General features: G+C 47.8%; 1 long non-coding RNA gene across 1 annotated transcript in view; it reads left to right on the top strand.

Annotated features, from left to right (window-relative positions):
* LOC121157137 overlaps positions 1 to 17,926 on the top strand; it is a 59,865-nt gene extending 41,939 nt beyond the window's left edge. Inside the window, exon 3 of the long non-coding RNA XR_005883987.1 lies at positions 17,757 to 17,926. This is a non-coding gene — a long non-coding RNA (uncharacterized LOC121157137). The remainder of the gene's footprint in view (positions 1 to 17,756) is intronic.
* The last annotated feature ends 1,428 nt before the right edge of the window (positions 17,927 to 19,354 follow it).

Here is a 19,354-nt window from a genome sequence, read left to right as displayed (position 1 = left end):
GTACAGGTGTGTGCTTAGCTACACACACAGCCTCCAGGGTATACCTGGCTCATGCCCCAGTGTCCAAGAACTGTGTGGGTAGCATGGATGGTGTTTGAGCCTTCCTGTGCTCCTGGTGCCCACACAGTGCCATGAATAGGACAAAGCCTGCTGAGAAGCAGAGGTGAAAGAATAACCACCCCCTATTGAGAGCTTCCAGTTACAGGACGGGCACTGGGCATCCAGCGTCGCATTAATCATTTCACAGGCAGTGACTGGTCACAGGTGCCAGAATCTGTGCCATGCTCTGGGGGCCCATGGGTGAATAAATCAAATACAGTCCCTGCCTTGGGGAGCTGATGTTTCCAATAGGGGAAAATCAGATAAAAGCAAACTTATAGGCTCAGGGAGGAAAGCAGCAGGGAACTAAAATGAGAGTGCCCAGGAAGGATCCTCTGAGGTGAGCGTGGAAAGATAAAGGGGAACACACAGATTCTAAGGGAAAAGTATTTTCCAAAGCCATAACAGGTTCAAAGGCCTGTGATAGAAGAAAACGTGATCCTTGTGGGTTTAGGCCAGGCCTGCCTATTGCAAACACTGCCTCTAGTTCATACTAGGGACTCTTTTTTGGGATATGTATGTTTTTAGGGAGGGGGGGGGGGGTGGAATTAAGGGGGAAAGAAAGTTAGGTGTGGAGTGGGTAAAATGAGTTTAGGGGGGGGGGTGGGGGTATGGGAGGTGTGGGGGGGGGGGGGGGGGTTTTGTTTGGTGGTGGTGGTGGGTAAAGGTATAGGGTGGTAAATAGGGTGGGTTTATAATGGTGGGGGGTTTGGTTGTGGGGGGAGGTTTGGGGTGTGGTGGGGTTTTGAGGGTGAATGATAATGGAGGGTGAATTTGGGGGATAGGGAAGTGATTAAGTGGGGAATATTGTGGGGGGGGGGTGGTGAGGGATTGGAATATGGGATGGGGATTTGAAGGGGGAATGATTGGGTGGTTGGGAGGGGGTTTAGGTGGTATGTGGGGTTATGGGTTGTGTGGGAAAATTGAAGGTAAATGGGGGGGAGGTGGGAGGGTAATGGGAAGAATGTTATGAAATTTAAATGTGGATGGATGGAAATAGGGGGGAGGGGGGAATGGCAGGGGGGGGGTATGTTGAGGTATGGAATGTGGGGGTGTGTTATAAGGTTGAGGGGGTGTATGGAGGTGGGAAGGGTAAAGAAGTGGGGAGGTTGATATTGAGGAAGGGGGGGGGGGGTGAGGAAGGTGGGGATTGGGGGGTTAGGGGGGGGGGGAATGGGGGGGGGTGGGGTTTGGGGGGAATTGGGGTATTGGGGGGAGAGGTGTTGGGGGTATTGAAGTGGTTTGGATGGATAGGGATAAGAGGGGGGTGTGAAGGGGGGGGGGAGGGGGATAATGTGGATGAGAAATTTTTAAAGGATGGGGATGGTGTAGGGGTTGATGTAGAAAATGGGAGTGGGTTTGGGGGATTTGAGATGGAAGGGTGGTGGTGAAGTGTGTGGGGAATTGATGTATATATTAATATTGAGGTATAATATAGTGAATATGGGTATGGGGGGATAATTTTTATATAAAAAGGAAGGAAATGGGATGTGAGGGGAGTGGTGGGAGATGGGAATGTTAAATGGGGGATGGAAGGTGGTATATAGGAGGAAGGATAGAATTTTTAGGGTGGTAAGAGAGAGAAAATGTGGGCTGGGGTGGCTTCAGCTGTGGGTGAGGGGGCTTCATTCCATTGGCAGCTGTGCATTTCTCCTCCTGTGGGTGGGTGGGGGCTCTTGGAGAGCCCATCCCTTCTCAGCTTCTAGGCCCACTGTCCTGGAGTCCCTATCTAAGAAGGCAACCTGGAGGTTGGCTCTATTGCATTATCCACCAGAACAATCTGATTGACTGAGCAGAGGTCTGTCTTCAATCCAGTCAGCTGGGGCAGCAAGAGACCATTTTATCAGGTAAGTGTAGATGGGAGGTTTAGAGCTAGGGTGGCTGATGAATACACACTGGCTTCGCATCAGATTTGGCTTCATGATTTGCAGGTTATTCCATTTCTATCAACCTCTACAACCAACCCTCTATTTCCCAAATCCATTCAATCTGCCCCTTCTCTGCTGCCCTCAGCTTATCCAGGCCAGCGTGGCTGCAGCAGCTCCTCTCCTGTCACATGTTCATATCTCTCCAGCTTGTCTCTGCACAGCACAGCCAGTGGGATCTTTTCCCAGTATGAGCCATGTGGCATTTCTCCCTTGCTCATGGACACATCCTTGCTCACTTTACCTGAAATCCAGATTTGTTAGAGGCCCCTGCTGTCACAGCTCACCTTATTTCCTTCCTACTTCTTGCACCATTCATTCTGGCCATGCAGGCATACTTTCTCTCCGTACAAAACTCCAAGCTCAGTCTTGCCCTACCCCAGTTTGTTGTGTCTTTCAGATTTCAGTTCAAACATGGTATGACTTAGGTAAGGCCAAATCATCATGACAGAAGGGCAACACCTGGTCAGAGAGGACTCACAAGTGTTGGCCCTGTCTGGCAGCTACTTGTCAGCTCCAACCTCATCCTAGCGACAAGGAGAATGGGTTTTGATGGACACTTAATTCCCTTAGTCACAGTCACCTTCTCAGAGAAATCCTCCCAATACACCTCCACAGAAGATCCTTCTGTTACTATGCTTTTCATGGCCCTGTCTGCTTGTCTTCATTCCGCATCTTGTCCCTCTCCTTGTGTGTCTGTCCCTGTCTCTGTCTAGAAGGCCAGCTCTGTGGAGAGGGTGGAACAGGACAGGCAAAATCCCACATTCCTTGTAGCCTGCTGAAAGTAGACGACCACCCCAGAGCAGAACTGTGCCTTTTTCCAACTGCTGACCTTTGGGAGAAAGGTCCCTCCCCTTCTTGATCTCCCTCTGGGCTTAATAAGGCTTAATGAGGGGCCTGGGTGGGCCCAGCCTCTCATTGGCCACCAGCTCATGCTTCTACTCCAGGATGGAGCAGACAGAGGTAAGTGTGGCTAATAACAGGGTCCTGGAGTAGGAGCTGCCAGCCTCAGCTGGCCTTTCTGGGCCTTTATTAACAGACCACACAGGGAATGTCTTTCTGGGGCCCATGGTTTTCAATTTTTCCACTGGAAAAGGAAATTGGGAAAAGGTGGCCAAGAGGCCAAAGACCATCTCCTATGCTTCTGTCAGCATTATTCCATCTGCCCACCCATCTGGCTATGCACTCATTCTTCCACTTAGCCTTTCATTTAACCACTCAAGCTTCTGAGTGTCTACCCATCCAACCTTCCTCCTAACCATCTACCAATGTAGCCATCCACCTGGCTAATAACCCACTTATCCAACTAACCTCTGCCCTTCTTACCTATTCACCTATCTACTCCCCATTTGTCCACTCCTCTGTCCGTACATTCACCCATAATCCATTTATGTGTACACACACACACACACACACACCTTATGAGATATCCCAACACAGCATTTTCCAAAATCTGTCTGACATGAACCCTGTGCCTTAGACTAAAATAAAACTGGGCAAAACACTCATGGTCTTTTCTTCAGCCTTTACAGTAAAAAGTGTCACTTTGTTGGGTTTGAATCTGAGCTTTTGCTTTATTCATGTTGTGACCTCTAATAATTCTCTGTAAGAGTCTGTTTTCATTTTGAGCACCTGCTGTGTGCAGACCTTATGATAAATACTTGCAAATGTCGGCTCAGTTCTTGCAACAGCTTATTTGAGGTGGCTGCCTTACTTCTCATCTTACACAGTCATTTGATTGGCCATCTACCTAAGGTTGCCCACTGCACAACTCTTAGGGGGATCTTTCACAACATAGGCTATGATAGCCTTATTAATGTTGCAACTGAGATCTTCCCAGCTCCAAAGCCAGCAATCTTCTTAGATCACTTACACCTAGGCACCCAAGTGGATATTTCCCCTGATCCCTGGGGTAGTCCCAGGAGTCTAACTCAAGATGACCCTTTTCCAAAAAATGGCCTTTGTTTGAGTGGAGGGATGGAAGGTGAGAGAAAAGGGAAGAGGATGAAAGGGGCTGATTGCATGACGTGGTATAAACAGAGGCTGTTGGGGGGTGGCACCAGCTGTGGGTGGGAGAGCAGAGTCCAGGAAGTACCCACAGATCCCGAGGCCTTGGGGGGACCTCACAGACCCTGAGATACTGACGACAAGCAGTGATACTCCCTGAGTGCTTGCATAGCCACATGTGGCCCCGGTTTCCCGTGGGCTTGCTGAAAAGATGAAATGAATTAAGACAAGCAAGGATCTAGGATGATGCCATCATGGAGACAATGTTCTGTGAATGCCACTTAGTAGCATTAGTTCTAACTAACCCCATGAAGCTCTGGGAGGACAGTCTTTCTTCCTTCCATTCCACTGGTCTGAGGTCCTACATGCCAGCCATGGGCACTACTGCCCTCCAGCTCTACCAACTCCCCGGATGGTCCCAAACTGGTTTGCTCTTAGTGTGGCTTTGTGTTTTTAAATATTTCATTTATTATCTTATTTATTTGGGAGACAGAGAAATCTTTCATCCACTGGGCTATTGCTCAGATGTCCACAAACAACCAAGACAGAAGCTGGGAGGCGGGAAGTTAATCTGGGTGGCATGGACTCATGTAACTGAGCTATCACTTGCTACTCCCAGGTACACATCAGGAAGCTGCAATTGAAAGTGGACCCAGGATTTGAACCCAAGCACTCCCATATGGGATGCAGGTATCCTGCCAAGTGAAACTTTGCTCCCTGAGTGTACTTTTAACTCAAGCAAAGGCCACCGAGCACATCAGAGAACATCCCCTGAGAATGTCATCCTCCTTCTGATTACCCTTCACTGTGGCCCAAGGTGAAGCAGCTATTGCCTGGGAAGCAGCATGGGGGAGCACTTCCAAGCCGGGGTGCTGGGGCCACACAGAGCTGGGTTCATAACTTGTCGTTGCCCTCTCCTCATTGTGAGAGTTCTTTGACCTCTCTCAGGCTTTTTCCTCACCTGTAAATTGGCAAACAACATTTGCCATGTGGGTGGTGGCCGTTACGGAAAGCGTCACTTGCCTGTATTCCCAGATTTCATGCCCCTTCCAGTAATGTCAGTTCATGGACTCCCATACCAGGGGTGTCCCAGACCTCCATCAAACAGAATGTGCCACTTCTTGCCCATACAGTTGGTTCAGGGTCAAGTGTGTGACTGTACTGGTCCAATCACAGCTGTGAGGCAGCCATCTGGCTTCCAGAAAGAGTTGGAAATAAAGTTGACTCTGAAGGATGCTGAGTAGGAAGGAGAGAAATCCCACTCCTACGCCATCATTGGAACTCCTGCATCTGCCACACCTGCTAATGCAGCCATAGCCTGAGCTTTGCAGCCTGGCATATTATCCTGTCGCATGAGTCAGTTTTCCACAACCCAGAGGCCAAGGATATAAACTTGAAGAACGTTAACTGGGATGCTGAGGTGCTTTCCTCTCTCAGGCAGCATGCACGAAGACTCAGCCTCTTCTTCCTCATGGCCTCATTTGCCTCTGTGTTGCACACTTGGGCAGCATGATTCTCTGAATTCAGGACTCCAGTGGGATCCAAGCTCTTGCTTCAGAGTAGTCTTTGTTCTGATGGTGATTTTAATTAAGGGCTTCGCAAGCACTTCTGTGAAGAGCTGTACTGTCTGCTCCTGCAGGATTTAGGGGCCATCCCCAGAGAGGTTGTCCCTGCTTTCAATTACCCAAACTCTGAACCCAGTTTCTCTCAGATGTTGCCTTGAGAAGGCTAACAAGTGGGTATCTCACTCTGTGTTCACCCCATCATTCCTCCACTCCAGGGCAGTCTCTGGCTCCCCACTGGCCTGCCACTGAAGGCTATAGAGGTGGGGTTTGAGCACTGGCCTCTGCACACAGAAGGCTGTGGAGGGGGAAAGGAAGTGATCTAGGATAAAGAAAGCAGCAGTGCTCAATCAGGCCACCCAGGAGGAGCAGAGCATGGGAGGCCTGAAAATGGGCACAATGTGGAGATGCCAAGGGGAAAGGCAAAAGATGCCAGGGAGGAGACACAGCATGGTGCAGGGCACACCATGTGTGCCATTAGTTGCTCCAGGTGACCAGCACTGCAGGTTCAGAGCTCTCTCCCTCTCCCCTGTCTCTGTTTGCTCCATTCCAGTGGTCCCTACAGGTTAGGCTCATTCTCTGTCACCTGCACAGTTGCTTTGTACTCCCCATTGACCTCACTCTCCCCTCCCTGTGTCCCCCAATCAGTCCTTCCCCAGTGGCTACCCATCCATTCACTCAGCAAATACTCATGGATGTCCTATAGAAACCCGACCACCTCGCAGGTCTTGCCTGCCTTCCTGCAGTCCTATACCAGGAGACTACTTCCCAGTCCTCCTTTAACCCTGTCTGCCTTTTTTCTTTTAACCTGCACTCCTCTGCCTACAACATGCTCCTTGCCTGCTGAGGCTGAGCCCACCTCCTTTGTCACATCACGGATCCCCACCCCAGCCTCTGGTGCCCGCTCCTGAGACACTCACTCCTCTCTGATACCTTTCCAGGGCACAAGTCTGTTTGCCCCCTGGACTGTGAGCCATCTGGGTGTGGGAACTTTGCCTCAGGAACATGCTGAGTTGGATGAAAGTAGAGCCTTCTTAGGAGGGAACAGTGCAGCATTCCAAGGTTTCGCTGCTTGGGTTAAAATCCCGGCTGCAGCATTCCCCAGCTGTAAGGCTCTGGGATGTTAGCAGCATTCAATCCAGCGAAGCCAACCACCTCTCCTGGCTCTCTGATCCCTGCGTGTGCATACACGCTGTCACCGGGACTCAGTGCTTAGATGTCAACATTTCCATTGCCGGACAATCTGGACTGAAGGGACCTTGTCCTGTTGATCAGCAATGTTCCTGGGAGCCCTTCACACTCTCCAAAATGACTGAGAATCCAAGGAGTTGCTGTTTAAGTCCAGAGCCAGGACTAGGGTGAATTAGATGAGACTGTTGCCTTGAGGGTAAAATTAAATTACACCAAAAAAAATCTCAGTAATTAAGACATGTATTTTAAGGCGATATTCTGAAGGAAAAAAAATCCATGTTGAAGCTTGTAATATTGGCCTTGTCATTTAAAACTTTTGTATATTTTGTTCATGATTTTTTTTTGACAGGGAGGGACACAATTGTTGTTTTCTTCATTGCTATCAGAGTGCTGGCATCATGTCAATTTTGAAAAACTCCAGAGTGAAAACTGAAAAAGGGCAAATGAAGTCTTGGCGTTTACAGTCGTGTTGACCTGGTAGACACCTGTAGTGGTCTTGGGAAGCCCAGGCTCTGGTTGGATGGAATGGAAGTCTCCTGCAGTGGTCTTGGGAAGCCCAGGCTGGAGCAGAAGTCTCCTGCTTGGCATCTCCACCATTCAATTTTCTGTCCTTCCAAAGGGATCCACACACTCCTGCCTTCAAGGGCTATGCTTTGTGAGTTCCATCACTTCTCCTGTTCTTCCTCTGATCAAACCACACTCAACTGATGCATCTGAAAGATTGAGGGCCACACTTTCTCAGGTGTGACCTGAACTGCAAGGTGTCCCTATCTAGCTGGGAACCTCTCCTTAGGGGACACTGCCTTTAGACCTTTCCCTGCCCCCTGGCCACCTATCCCACAGGGCCTATGCCCCGTGCTTCCCTGGGCTCATTGATTTGGGCTTCAGGACCTTCCCTGGGTCTACTGGAGAGCTGGCATCCAGCCAAGAAACAGCATGCCAACTAAGAAAACCTCCGCCGCTGTATGGAGCTGCCTTTGTTAAGGAGGCCAAACTTCTGAAAATTCAATTTGCTGGTGGTATAAACAGGATATGGAGGCTGGCAAAGGCAGGCTTTGAGGAGGGCATCGATGGGGAAGAAAGGAGGCAGCAACCTGCGGGGGTAGCAGGAACGCCAGGCACATTCCTCGCAGCACTAAAGCCCACTGCTAATCACAAACAGACCCCCCTGCCTGCCCAGGCCCTTTCCCTGTCCTCATGGAATCCTCCAGTGCCACTAAGTCAGCCCAGCCTTGTTTCCCATGGGCGTCTCCCTTTCCTTTTGTGGGCCTCAGTTTCCCCCATGCCAAATAAGAAGATTGGGCTTGTGTCACTAACACGGGGTCATTTCTGGAAGCTAACATCACAGGATCCTAACTTTTCTGGCTCTGAGCCCCCAAGAACTGAGGATTTCAGGACCCTGAGATGCCCAGATTTTATGGTTACAGAATGTGACAAGTCAATGAGAACAGATTTGGAAGTGATTTGATTTTAGGATCCAGTGACTCTAAGAACCTGCCTGCATGACTTTCTAGGACTCTACAATTCAGAGATTTTTTTATGACTTTAAAGCATAGGAGGCAGCAGAAGAAGATGGCCCCAATCCTGAATTCCTGCCACCCATGTAGGAAACAAGGATGAGTTCCTGGATCTTGGCTTTCACCTGGCACAGTCCTATGCATCGTAGCCATTTGGGAGAATGAATCAGCAGATGGAAGATCTTTCTTTGTTTATCTGTCTTTTTCACTATTCCTTTCAAATAAACAAAATACAGTTTTCTTCAGAGAAGGAAAAATACCTGTGAGGCAATGTTGTGTGCCCCAGAGTCAGACCTGTCTTTACTTACTGCATGGACTTTGTGCAGGCCACTGTTTCCACATCTGTGAAGTGGCTGCTATCTCATGAGTGGTTGTAGCAATCAAACACTTTGCACTGACCTCGTTCCCAAATGGGCAGCAGTTTCCATTGCCTCCTAGTCTTAGCCGTGCATTTCCAGGCCTCCAAGATCCCAGCCTGCAAGTTTTTTTTTTTTTTTAAGATTTATTTGTTTATTGGAAAGGCAGATATACAGAGAGGAAGGAGGAGAGACAGAGAGGAAGATCTTCCCTCCGATGATTCACTCCCCAAGTGAGCACAACGGCCAGTGCTGTGCCGATCCGAAGCCAGGATCTAGGAACTTCTTCCAGGTCTCCCACGCAGGTGCAGGGGCCCAAAGTCTTGGGCTGTCCTCAACTGCTTTCCCAGGCCACAAGCAGGGAGCTGGATGGAAAGTGGAGCTGCCGGAATTAGAACCAGCGCCCATATGGGATCCCTGCACGTTCAAGGCAAGGATTTTAGCTGCTAGGCCATACCGCAGAGACCCCAGCTTGCAAGTTTTAAGGCATCTGTCCTTCAGGGCTGCCATGGTACACCAGGTCGCTCAGGTGCTTCCCTGTGGACACGCCCTGCTTTGGTAACCCTGACTAATGTCATGAGGACTTTCCTGAGGCAAGCCCAGGAGGAGCCTGACTGGCCCCAACACTAATTTTCAATACAAGGAACAAGATACATTTGGGAAACCTGCCTCTGAGAAGTGCCCTCATCTGCCTCCAACTCAGGTACCTGGAGACAGTTCAACCTGCTGGCCAAAGTTTCATTGACTTTGACTAACACTCATGGAGTCCGTGAAAACAGAAGAAGACCAGCCTTCCTAACTCGGAACTCCCTCCTTAAGAACCTGCTATGGCTCCCTACTTTCCCTGAGATCAAGTCCTATTCCTCATCCCAGTTTTTCCAGTCCTTCTGGCCACTTCTAGGAGAACTAGGATCACCTGGAAAGGGGAAAAGAGAACTAGGCGATTCCTTTGGATGTTACCTTTAGGTCCAGATATGTTTGTTCATTCTCATTCCTGCTACAAAGGTTTACTGAACCATCTGATATATGCCAAGCTTTGTGTTCAGCCCTAAGGACACAAAAGTGAATCAGACAGACAAGCTCTGTGATCTTGGAGGTTCACAAAATTCATTCCAGACCCCACTCATTGTGGAGCATTCTCAGGAGACGAGGGGTACAGGCCATTTCCTGGCTGAAGAACCTTGCGCCAACACTCGACCTCCTCTGTAAAATGGGTCCTCCTCTGTAAAATGCCATCTCTCACAAGAGTTCAACTAGCTCAGTGCCTGGCACTCAATGGGTCTACAGTCCATAGAAGCCACTGGGGAACTTGCTGCGTTTCCACCCACAGTACTGGGAACGCAGATAGGCCTGGTTGTGAAGATGGAATGAATAGTTGGAGAAGTATGGTGCCTGCTCCTGACAGCTGACTTCCTTGCACATCAGGCCTGCCCAGTGTAGGCTGTCGGTAGCAAGGACACATCACCACTTCCCTTCAGCTCTGTCTCTAAGCAGTCATCCCATCAGCCTCACCACTGGCTCAGGCCTCCTGCAGTGCATGGCGTGCACAGCTTCCTGTACCCTCTGGGCTCTGTCTTCCATGGTGGGCCCAGACAAAATTAGCTGTCAGATGCAGGCAGAGGTTTTTTAGGCAGAACGCAGAAGGCAAGAGGGAGCTACAGCTGGCTGTGAGAGGGAGCCCCCACCCAGATAACAGGCTTCTTGTCTTCTGGTAGTTCCTTCGTATCCCTCATGTCTCATCCTTGTAGCTGTCAGGGACTCCTGCCAAGGCCAGCTTTGGGGCCCTGGCCTGCTTGGGAGTTGGGTTATTTTTTTCATTAAGCTTGTAATTATTAAGAAAAATAAAAGCACAAGGCAAATGATGCCGTGCTGAGCTGTGCAGGCAGAGGTGGAGGCTTTTTCCCTCTCTGTGGCTCATGGGGCTCCCCGTCCCCGGTAAAGACGAACATGTTTAGAAAAACAAGGAGGCCTTGATCTTCCAAGGACTTCATGAACTTGACCCCATCCCCACTTCCAGCACCACCCCATTAGCAGGCTGGCCCTCTCTCCCTTTTAATGAAAGGGGAGATTCGCTTTCAGGGCAGTTTCAGCCCTGGCCAGGCCTGGGCTCACATCCTAGAGAGGCAGGCCATGGTGACAGACTGGCAGGACAGCTGGTGGCCTTGGAGGTAACAATTTGTTTCGGGATGGAATCCACATCCCTGAATAAAGGGTCTTCATGTTTTCTCAAATTCTCAGAGACTCCTGACTTCCAAAGAGGGGATTATTAGAGGAGAAACAGCTGTGGTTTCCTCCAAATCAGGGGCACCGTGGCAGAAAGTTCTAGAACATTCATTTCCTGGGCCAATGAGACCCTCCTGTGGCACTGAAGTTAAATCAGTCTTGTGGGGGTCCACTGCCTGGCAGTTAGATGATGGCACAATAAAGCAGAATTCATGGCTAGGACATGCTTGGAGGGTAGAGACATCCTCCAAGGAGGTGACTGTCAAGCAAGCAAGTTGTGCAGAGGGAAGAAGGTGTTGTGGGTAGCTGGGCACCAGTCCTGTCATAGACATGGGTCAACCCCACACTTCCACTCCTCTCTCTCATGTCTGGGTTGCTTGCTCCTGACCCTATATGTTCCTTAATACACAATTTGTGACTGTACTGACTGGTTCCAATCCATTTATCAAGCCAGAACGTGATGCCACAGGCTTTACAGGGAGTCACAGAAGCCACATTGCCAACCCACTTGTGTTCAACAGAATGCTATTTTCCATGTAAAACACTAATGAAATGATTTGCTGACCTGTGGCTGGCCCACATAAAGGTGTTTTTCCAGTGAAGACTAATGAACTGGGGTTTGTAAGATAGCAGACTACAGGCATGGTTACCCCCATGTAAAAATGAGGTCTTCCCAAAGCAGAAACAAGATGCAGAAATGCCAACTCCATCTTTTGAGAGCACTAGGGGACAACCCTGAGTTGCAGTGTGCAAGAAAGACAAGTGGAGAGAGAAACGGCTTGGGACCACAGCAGAGGGGAAGAAAGCTGAACCCATGTGGCTGGGCTGCGTGACTGCTGTGTGTAGGGATAGCTGCTAAGAGAAACCAGTTGACTTCCCTGAAAGGCTCAACAACTGGGAGTTACCAGGTGTCGGGGGGATGCTGGTGAGGTGGGCAGTGAAACTGGGCAATGGTCTGGGAGTTATATCCAGAGGTGCTGGACCCTCAGGTCCTCAGCCCCCCGACATCCCCATTCACATTGAGGCCAGCAAAAAGGAGGCTTATTGTCTGGAGAATGGAGAACGAAGGGACTTCAAAACCAGGGATACCAGCCCCTTTGCCTATCTTGTTCTAGAATATCCCTGGGCATAGTTGTGCCCGGCAGGTGAGAAATGACATGGTGAACCACTTCTACCACAAAGACCCACAGGTGCAGCAATGAGGGGAGGGAGAATGCACCACCAGCTTCTTGATCCCCACCCCAACATATGCCCGTCAGTAGGCCACTGGCCACACCTACAGCTCTGATCAGGTTGGTAATGAAAATGGGCAGCCAGGGATTGCTGGATATTAAACAAATTTCCAACATGAGAGATTTTTAAAAAATGGACCAGGATGGTAGAGGGAGAGGATTTCAAATAACAGGATTTAGGAAAAAGAGAAAACTTAAAAATAAATTCTGTCATTAGTATCTGTTGAGACATAAAGGCTATTCTACTCATAAAACATGAACAGGAAGCAATGAAAAAGAAAGAATAAAGAAGTAGACATTAAAATATATGCAGCTGGAATCAATATTGTGACACAGCAGATCAAGCTACTCTCTTTGATGCCAGCAACCAATAGCAAAGCTCCAGCTGGAGTCCTGGCTATACTGCTTCTGATCCAGTTTCCTGCTAATGCACCTGGGAAGGCAACAGAAGATGGTTGAGTGCTTGGGCCCCTGATATTCATGTGGGAAATCACAATGGAGCTCCTGGCTCCTGGCTTTGGCCTGTCCAGACTTGGATGTTATAGGCATTTGGAGAGTGAACCAGCAGATGAATGTTCTCTCTCTGTGTTTCTTTATCTCTTGCTCTGCTCTTCAAATAAATAAACCTTTAAAATATATATGCACAATGGCCTGCACAAATGGTCCCAAGTCCCTTCTGTCCCAGTAAGACTGTTGATCCTCCCAGCAGGAGATACAAGATGAGTGTGGTTACTATTGCTAAGTAATAAACCACTCCCTAAAGTGAGTGGGTTAATTTTGTGGGTTAGAGACTCAAGTAGGGCTTTTGTCAGGTGATTTTCCTGTTCCTTGTGCTATTAATGGGTACTGCTCCATGGTATTCAGCTGGAGGATGAGCATGTCTGGAGAATTCACAATGGTGTCTTGCTGGAAGCCTAGGCTCAGCCAGAGAGTTACTGCGGTGTTTCCATAGGGCCTTTCCATCATGGTCTCTGGTAGTCAGAACTCTTCCTTGGAGGCCAGCTTCCGCCAGAATGAGCATTCCCAGAGTACTATGTGGAGGGGACATGGCCTTTCCTGGCCTGGCATCAGAGGTTATGTAGTGTCACTTCTGTTGCATGACTAAGGTTGGTCCAGACTCCAGCCAGAGAAGATGTCATGAATGCCCTCTCCTGATGGAGCTGATGTGGAAGGACTTGTGGACATGTCTAAAAGCAGCTGTGTTGCAAAAGGATGTGTTCTACGCAACAGGAGACTCAACCAAGAAGAGGGAGATATGTATCTGTTGGCTTTTCCTGGATGACAAAACTTGTTGGCCACTGTGGACCTGCCCATGGGCCAGGCTCCAGTGGTTGTGCTGCTCCCTTCTCACGTCTGCTCAGCTGGTGGTGGGTGGCCTCACTCACATTCCTGGCAGTTGGCTCAGTACCAGATGGGGCATGGGGATCATTTGGCCCCAGTTCTTGCATCCTCTAGCAATCCAGCCTGATTTCATTGCTAGCAAAGGCCCAAAGGCACAAGTTCTTTTTGCAGTTCCTGCTTACATCACCTTTGCTTTGATCTTATTGGCTGAGGCAAATCACATGGGCAAAGTGCAGGGTCATGGTGAGAGGAACTTGGACACAGACCCAGGCAGGAGAATATTGTCATTTTTTATCCTGTAAATGGTGTGTAATTTGCTATATGGGAGACTGTGGTTGCACCACAGGAGAGAGGGAATTCCTGACAAGCTCTGTAGCTCAGACCTAGAGCAAAACAAGTCCAGATGGGCACCGCAGGTCAGGGAGCCCGGGGGAGAATGGTAACAGCCTTAAATCACTGGGCAGCTTTGTCTGTGGGAGATCATGTTGAGGGGTGTTTCTTGGGTCAAATGTTCAAGGAAAGCTAAACAAACCAAAAAAGGCAATTTTTAGTTCAAGAAGAAAGGGCTGGGAGTTACAGAGAAAGGAAATGTTATTACACTGTAGTACTGACTCAGCGGGAAGCAATATTTGCCTAGTCATACTAATGAAAATACAATATGAAGTCAACAAAATATCAATATTGATTGCCTTGGAAGGGGAGGAGAGTGAAATATGGGAATAAAGCATGTATAAAGTGAGATAAAATCCCTCCTCTTTTGCCTTGGTAAGTCAACGAATGATATTGAAAATAGGTCCAACAGAGCTATATATTTATAGGATTCAGAAATATGGACGTGGATCTTAGAAGATACAGCTAATCAGTAATGTTAAATCCTGGGACATATTTGAAGTTTCAAGTTGTCACTGAAGGGCTGTGTAGGTGCCAGAGTCTTGGCCCACCAATACATGTAGCACTCGTTATTTTAGAGCTACCAAGGGTATGTGCTGTGAGACCTTTCAATGCCCCTGCTGCATGAGCTCCCGGTGCCTCCCCTTTGTCTAAAGGGCCATAATATCCTTAGTACTGTATTTGGGGTTCCATCTAGATCGAGCTGAGTCTGGTCACCACTGAGTTCTACATAAAGGATAACAGGAGCTCTGAGCCAGGGTTTGATTTCAAGGAAACTACAGCTCTGGAGACAGTATGGTGGGGTATTGAACCCCTGGTTATCTGAGACATGGAATACTTCCCCAGGTCCTCAGAGGATTGTGAGGGCCAAAAGGGATCAGGTGACCCAATGGGTCATTAAAGGTTTTAGTCTCATTCTCATCAATGAAAACTACCTCCAATATGCATATTTACAAAGTAAAACCTAACACTCTATCAATATCTTATTATATAATATATACCTACTTTTTAAAATGCAAGATCAAATACACAGATAGTAGAATATATTATTGCAAATTATAATATTAGGTAATATACATTAAAAATAGAATTATCAGTTATTTGCTTTTCCCGTAATCCAGTTGGGTATACCATGCAGTATGGGAGCTTCACTTTGGAAACTGCTAGAACAGGGGATAGTAGGCAACTAATAAGCATAATTACTTAAAACACAGTGATTCTTATTGTTGAAGTCTGTTCTTCTGCTCAGTGGAAGTAATGACCAAAGAAAGTTACCCTGACATAACAAATGTGCTGATGGATGTGCCCAGGGGTGAGCTGAGTGTAGAGGAAAGAGTGCTGGCATAGACAAGTTCTGAATGGGTCACCAACAGGTGACTCCAGAAAGGTCAGTGCAGTTCCCTGCTCCTTGGCTCCCTCACCTGGTAGAGGAAACTAGCAGCCCGGCCAGTAGGACTGAGGGGAGGGAAGGGTATTGACTGTGTGAATCTGTTCGATTCCCTATGCGAATGCTGTTGCGTGGTCGTTTCCCTTGCTTATCTGACAAGCGTCAGCCTTCTGCCCCTCCATAGTGTGCTGAGGAATGTGGTGAATTTGAGTGCTTTTGGCTGTAAGTAGCGAATATCCAGTTAAATGTGTCTTAAAGCATAGGGGTTACTATTACATTTAACTCTTTACATTGCTGTGTGCATAAATAAAAGTGCTCATTTAAAAAAAAAAACATTATTTGGGCATCAGAGTTACAAAGAAGAGGGATACAGACAGAAAGAGCTCTTCCATCTTCTGGTTCACTACTTCATCCAAAGGACCCACATGGGTGGCAGGAGCTCGGGTCTTTACGCCATCTTCCACTGGGTTCCCAGGCAAGATAGCAGGAAGCTGGATTGGATATGGAGCAAGTAGGGACTCAAACCAGTGCGCACATGGGGGTGCCAACAACTCAGGTGGTGGCTTAACCCTCTGCGCTATAATATGCCACAATGCCAGCTCCGTTATGCACAAATCTTGAGCTATATGGCTCAAGGAATGGATTCGAATGTGGGATATTCTTGACACCCTGTTTGGCTGCCTCCTGCCCATTTCCCAACTGCTTCTTCCCCCTCCCCACCGCAGCCCCACCCATTGTTGTACTGACCAGACTTCTGACAGTGTGGATTGGTTTTATTGGTTCTTGAACTCATAAGAGTGAAACCTTGGCATATGTTATATGAATCTGTTTGATTCAAACCTCTGTCATATGTAGCCTGATTTTTAACACTCATCCTGTTGTTTTATGTGTTGATGGGTTTTTTTCTTTTTTGGCTACTAGGCAGTAAAAACATACCGTTTGATCTGTGTAACATGTCTGACACATCCATATTACATATTCATGTGGTAATAGGTATGGTATCACAACTTATTTTCCATCCCCCTTCTCTTCAGATATTGGTGGTATTTCTTCTGTTTCACTGTTGTAAGGACAGTGACAGTCAACACCTGTGGACACTGTATGTTGGTATGGATATCCGGTATGGATACGTTTCATTTCTTGGAGAAATACTGAAGAGTTACAGTTACCTGGTTCACAGGTCCATTTCTGTTTTGGTATGTTTGAGTGCTGAAATGTTTCCGTTGAGTACATAGCTGGGTTGGGGAGAGACATGGCATTTCTGAACCAATGTATGTGGGTTTAATTCCCATGATGTCACCAGATTGCTTTCTGAAAATGTTGTACCAACTTGCATTGTGTCCATCCATCATTCATTCACTCACACTCTTGGTAAGTTGTTGAGCACCTACTACGTGCATGCCAGACTGTTCTAGGTTCTTGGAATTCTGTGTGAACAGAAGACAGTTTTGACCCTCACTGAACCCAAAATGTTGTCATGGAAGTGGCCTCTAAGTCAAAGAGGCCTAAATGCATCATAGGCCATGTAATGTGAGGTGTTAAGTTCAAATAAAGATGTCTGAGAATACCTACTCCCCATACCTTTACTGTTCCTGCTCATACCCATTCTTTTTATTTTTGCTAATTTGATCACGACTTCTTCTATTGTGTATTGTGTGTTTATTCCTCTTTGTCCATTTTGTGGTGGAGTATTTTGTCTTTTCCTTATTGATTTGTAGGCGCTCTTGATTTATTATGGATTTTAATCCTCTGACTGGTAACTGTGTTGCAACAATTGACTCCAGCCTGTTACTTGCCTTTTATCTTTGCCCATGGTATTTCACAAAGTCCTTTTGATGGGGAACCACAAGGAAATTTATTTCAGACTTTTATTCCAGGGAAAATTGAGTTTCTTCTAGAAGACTGTTTTTGGTGTTTTTTTTCTCCTGCCTATGAATACATGTAACCGTGTTTCCTTTCTCTCACTTCAGCTGCCAGAAATCTCAGAACAAACTCTTCTATTCACTTCTAGCAACTGTCTGGAGCTTCAGAGCAGGCACGTGGTAACCTGACTTCATCCTTGGGTTCACTTCTTTCCTGTCCTCACAATTTCGTTATCCCTGTCTTTTGCTAACCTCTGGTTTTATTACATCCATAAGCTGCCTAAACTCATTTCTGCAACAAGGTGGGATGTAAATAAATGACGTTGTTTCCTGCTCCCAGCAGCCCTTTGCACAGTTTGTGACACTGAGTTCCAACAAGGGGCAGTGACTTGAGCTAGGGCTGCCGTGAGTCAGAGGACAAGTTCAGGCTCTTGGTCGGCCAACATCTCCCTCCCTGTCTGTTTTGGAAGGAGACAGCCTTCATCAGAATTCTTCCAGCTGCGAAGTGCAGTGTATTTGTTATTAAATAAGCACATGCACAGAAGAAGGGGCTGCAGGCTTGGCTTGATCCAAGCATATGGACCATGTTGACGGGAAGGCCACCCTTCACAACCAGCTTTGCTTTTGTGTCATTGCTTGATAATAGCACCCTTTCCTGTTTCAGACAGCTCCATTCCATGTGGCAGAGATATGAGGCCAGCAGCCCTGGGGCCATGTCCTGAAGAGGAAGAGGCACTCCACATCCCCAACTCAACTACAGAAATTTTTCTGATTGGACCCGCCTGGAAACTTCTCCCCTTGTGGGTCCAGTAACAGGTATTTTGACTGACAGCTCTACCCCAGCTTGTGGAATCAGGGAAGAGTTTCCAGCCAACAGAAGAAAGGAGAAATGAAAGCATGGTATTCAAATCTTCTGCAGTGACCAGTGCTACTATGCCCCCAGATCCAAGGAGAGAGGCACCAACCCCAGGATAAAGCGGTCCATAGGCAACTCTTCCTTCTCCAGTGAAAATTCATCTCCCCACCTGCCCTAACCATCCCAGCGCCTGGGGGGGGCCTGTTCTGCCTTCCCTGCCTTCAGCCACACCAATGATGTTTCTTGTCCCCTTGTCGCTGCCTCATCAAATCCTGGCCCTTCTTCCCTAAAGATTCCTCCTGGAGACCACAACCTCGGTGAGTTTCTCTCCTTGACACCCACCTGTGCAAAGACATTTTCTAATAGCAATAAGGATGTCTCTGCCTATACAGGAAGAGACTGAAATATGCCAATGTCAGAAGGTGCATCAGCTTTGAGCAGAAACTCCACTTCAGAGGAATGGCTACATGGTTCCTGGGAGGCCCAGGCTCAGGTTAGGGAAAGCTCACAATATGCCTAGCACAGACACCACGGTGGTTTTGGAGGCCTAGAAGAGATGTGGGATGAGAAGGTCATGAATATTTATTAAGCATCTATTGGATGCCAGCAGGGGAAAAGCTTTTTGTAGACATGATGTCCATTAGAGCTCTTCAGATCCCTGCCAGTTACAGACAAGGAAATGTGGCCAGAGAGATATAGGGGCTCACCTAGGCTCACACAGCCAGTGACCCAAGAGAGCTAGGGGTGGCACTGTCCAACTCTCTCCCAGCCATTCTCTATTAAACATCCCTCTCCCCGTTATTAAGTGATGATTCACACTGTAGAAATGGCTCCTAATTAAATTTGAAAATAGGAAAAGCATTTGGAATGCACTCTGAGGAGGCTAGCCCTGGCAGAATTGCTTCCATACCAAGAATTTATTCCCCAGCTATGTAGCAGCTGGTTGTTTTGTCTTCCTTCCTTGATGTTCCCAATGAGTGGAACATAAGAGGCACAGAGCATGACCAATTTGTACCCTCCATTTCCTTCCCAGGTGAACTCAACTCCTTTGTATGATAGGGACACACAAACCAATTGATAGATTCATTGAGAAACCTATGGATAAGTCTGTAAGGTCCCACTTTCGCCAGACATGTTTGTTTGGGGGCAGTCATTGACATACCATGGACACAGCAATGTCCTCGGCTCCAACATGGTGACAATCAATGAGAGGACAGTTGGTTTATTTTGCAGCCAGCGATCTGAGAGCTCATCTGTTGTCAAGCTGCAAGCTAAACCTCTAAAATTATAGGGAGAATATGGGCTCACTTCTGAGTTGTAGTAATTAATCTGTGAGTTGGGTTTGAGGGCCCTGGCTTCATCCACCCTAAGCTATATGACCCAAAGCCTGTACCTTGGTGACCCTG

The sequence above is a fragment of the Ochotona curzoniae genome, unplaced genomic scaffold (genome assembly GCF_017591425.1).
Source record: "Ochotona curzoniae isolate NIBS_2020 unplaced genomic scaffold, NIBS_Ocur_1.0 contig_3520, whole genome shotgun sequence".
Lineage (NCBI taxonomy): Eukaryota > Metazoa > Chordata > Mammalia > Lagomorpha > Ochotonidae > Ochotona > Ochotona curzoniae.
The sequence above is the reverse complement of the archived record's forward strand: the minus strand, read 5'-3'. Positions and strand labels throughout refer to the sequence as shown.